Raw genomic sequence first — 4,225 nt, 5'->3', positions numbered from 1 at the left:
CAAGCAGTTTTTGAAAGTATTTTCCCAAGGGTTGCAGCAGCAACGAAGTCCAAGAAAGCATGGGACATCCTCCAGACAACCTACTAAGGCATGGAAAAAGTCAAGACAACGAAGCTACAAATGTTGAGGAGAGAATTTGAAACACTTTTCATGAAAGAGTCTGATAGTATAGACTCATTTTTTACACATGTAAGTGGGCTGGTTACTCAAATCAGGTCTCATGGTGAGACACTTGAGGAAAGAAGAATAGTTGAGAAAATTTTGAGAAGTTTGTCAGCAAGGTTCGAGGCCATTGTTGTGGCCATAGAAGAGATAAAGGATCTCTCATAGTTTTCAGTGGATGAGCTTAATGCATCACTAATTTCTCATGAACATAGACTTAAAACAGGGGGCAAGCTCCTCATTGGAGCATGCCTTCAAGACACAAGTATCATTTGTTCAAGGTCGAGGCAGAGGAAGAGGAAGAAGCCCACACAGAGGTGAAAGAAGGAGCCCTTCAAGCTAAAATGGAAGAGGTAGCAATAAAAATCCAAGTCAAGGCCCAAGCCAAAATCAAGCACAAGGTCAGAGGTATGATAAATCTCAAGTTCAATGTTACTGTAAGAAGTATGGTCATTATGCAAATGAATGTAGAAAGAAGCAATATGATATTAGTAACAAACCAAGTGTAAATTTCACAAGAGAAAATTAGAACCATGATAGCATGTTTTTAGCTTGTAATGTAGCACAAGAAAAACAGAGTGATATATGGCATCTAGATTCAGGGTGTAGCAACCACATGGTAGGAAACATAGAAATGTTTTCTGATCTAGATGAAAGTGTAAAATCTGAAGTGACATTAGGGACTGATAGGAAAGTCTCTATCATGGGTAAAGGAAGAGTTAATATCCTAACAAAGAAGGGGGAGAAGAAATACATCTCTGATGTTTACTTTGTCCCCGGTCTGAAACATAATCTCATGAGAGTTGGACAGCTCATGCAAAAAGGCTATAGTGTCTTATTTTGAAATGATGTGTGGACAATTTTGGATAGGCCTCCAAGTAGACAGCTAATTGCAAAGGTTCAAATGACAAACAATAGAATGTTTCCCTTGAAAATAAGATCAGATTTGCAGAATGAAGGTTCACAAGAACAACTATCTATGAACTCACAAGAAAATGGAAGAAAAGGGGCAACTGTCACATAAGTAAACTTTCAAGTAGAGGTAAAAGATGAAAACTGGTTATGGCATTTGAGATTTGGACATCTCAACTTTGGAGGTTTGAATTTGCTACATAGGAAAGACATGGTGAAGGGTTTACCACTCATAGAAAAACCAGACAACATATGTGAAGGATGTATCTTGGGCAAGCAATATAGAGAGACATTTCCAGCAGGAAAGTCAGTGAGGGAAAAGGCACCTTTGGAGATTTTCCACTGAGACCTATGAGAACCAATGTAGACACCATTAATTGCTGGCCGCCACTATGTATTGGCATTCATAAATGACTACACAAGGAAGACATGGGTCTTTCTCTTAAAATAGAAAAGTGAAGTGTTTGAGTGCTTTTGCCAATACAAGGCTCTTGTTGAGAAGCAAAGTAGACATTACATCAAAGTCCTTAGGGCAGACATAGGTGAAGAATACATCTCAAATAATTTCCTTCAATTTTGCAGGGAGCATTGAATTAACAAGCAGTTTACAACAAGATATACACCGCAGGAAAATGGTGTGGTAGAAAGGAAGAATAGGACCATTATGGAGATGGCAAGGAGTATGTTGAAGGCAATGCATTTGCCAAATGACTATTGGGCTAAAGCTGTCGCTTGTGCAACATATATCTTGAATATATGTCCAACGAAAAGTGTCCAGAACATTGTTCCTGAAGAGGCATGGAGTGGAAGAAAACAAAATGTCACTCACATGAGAGTTTTTGGATGTGTGGCTTATGCACATGGCCTGGATGAGTTGAGAAAAAAGTTGGACAGCAAGGGGGAGAAATGCATATTTTTTGGATACAGTGATGAATCCAAAGCATACAAACTCTATAATCCATTAACCAAGAAAGTAATAATCAACAAAGATGCGCAGTTCATAGAAGAGGAAGCATGGGATGGAAGTTTAGAAAAAACAATCAATGTTAAAGCATGCATACCACATGAGGATAGAGAGGAATTAACAGGAGCAAGTAATTCCTCAACAGTGACTCCCTCTACTACTATTCAAGCACAACAAAGCAGGCAGAAAGCAACGCCATCAACAAATAATAGGACAGTTTCGTGCAGCCAAGAAAGTGATTCTCCAAGCACATCGCGAAGCGCGACACCAAGTGACATGTCAAGCCCATCTTCAACAAGCACAAGAAGGCCAAAATTCATAAATTTAAATGAAATTTATGAGCAAGATGAAGTTGATAGTGGTGCAAGTTTGAATTCCTTATTTGCATTATTTTGTCATGTAGATGACCCAATCCACTTTGAAGATGCAGTGAAAGAAGAAAAAGGGGTTGTGACAATGGAGGAAGAAATAGAAGCAATAGAAAGAAATGATACATGGGACTTAGTGAGCCTTCCAAAAGCAAAACATGTCATTGGAGTGAAGTGGGTCTATAAGACCAAAAGTAACATTGAGGGAAAGATTGAAAAGCATAAATCAAGGCTAGTTGTCAAAGGATACAAGCAGCGACATGGAAGAGATTATGTGGAGACGTTCGCGCCAGTTGCGTGGATGGAGATAGTGCGTACAGTTGTGGCGATTGTCGCGCAACATAAATGGATAGTGTATCAGATGGATGTAAAGTCAGCGTTCTTGAATGAAGTGCTAAAAGAGGAAGTGTATGTCGCACAACCGCCTGGTTATGAGTTTGAAGGACAAGAAGACAAAGTATATCGGTTGAAGAAAGCTCTTTACGGATTGAAGTAAGCACCGCGTGCATGGTACAACAGGATAGATGCTTACTTCTTGATCAATGGTTTCGACAAATGTGATGGTGAGCCTACTCTCTACATCAAGGAGAGCAATGTAAGATTTTCATTGTCGTCTTATATGTAGATGATTTGATATTTACAGGTAGTGATGATTTCCTCATCACTGATTTTAAACAAGTCATGAAAAGTGAATTTGAAATGACTGATTTGGGATTGTTAAGATATATTTCGGGCATAGAAGTGAAGCAAACAAAAAATGGCATTTTTATCTCTCAAGCAAAGTATGTAGCAGAAATTTTGGAGAGGTTTAAAATGCAGAACAGCACGTGCACACCAACTCCAACTGTAATAGGGTTGAAGTTGAGCAAAGAAGATTGCAACAGCAATGTCAATCCGACATTATACAAAAGCATGATAGGCAGCCTGATGCATTTGATTGCCACTAGGCCGGATATAATGTATGCAGTAAGTTTGGTGTCAAGGTTCATGGAAACACCCAAGGAGACACATTGGCAAGCAGCGAAAAGGATTCTGAGGTATGTCAATGGGACAAAATAGTATGGCGTTTTGTACACAGTAGCTACTAATTTCAGGCTGGTTGGTTACACTGACAGTGATTGGGCAGGCAGTGTCGATGACAGAAAGAGCACGTCAGGATACATTTTTCATTTGGGTTCCAGAGCCATTTCATGGGCCTCCAAGAAGCAGCCAATAGTGTCATTGTCAACAGCAGAAGTTGAATATGTTGCAGCAACAACAGTAGCGTGTTAGGAAGTTTGGATAAGAAGGATGTTGAAGCATCTTTGTCATGACCAAGAGGGCGCGACAACTATTTTCTATGACAACACCTCAGCAATTGCATTGTCAAAGAATTATGTCTTCCACAAAAGGACCAAGCATATTGATGCTAAATATCATTTTATTAGAGAGTTGATTAACAATGATGAAATTGTGTTGCAGCACTGCAGGTCACAGGAACAACTTGCTGATATTTTCACAAAGCCATTGGTAAGAGAAAATTTTGTTTATCTCAGAAACTGTTTAGGAATTGTCAATGGTGGCAGTTGTGATTAAGGGGGAGTGTTGGAAATAATAATCCCAACCACTGCAATAAACAGTCAGATAGCAGCCATACTTGTCAGACGTACTTTTTGCAGGTTGCGTCTCTGCTTGAAGACATTTTTGCAGGTTGCGTCTCATCGTGAAGGTAGAAGAATCGAAGCGAGACGCGAAGCACTCAGAAACTCAGAAAAGGCATTTAAAGAATTTATGTACTTAGATAAACAAATATGGGCAAACATTACTTAGTAATTCAACA

The sequence above is a fragment of the Pinus tabuliformis genome, chromosome Q (assembly GCF_031772625.1).
Source record: "Pinus tabuliformis cultivar Carrire ecotype Pingquan chromosome Q, CPIR1, whole genome shotgun sequence".
Taxonomy (NCBI): domain Eukaryota; kingdom Viridiplantae; phylum Streptophyta; class Pinopsida; order Pinales; family Pinaceae; genus Pinus; species Pinus tabuliformis.
This window is presented reverse-complemented; position numbering follows the sequence as displayed.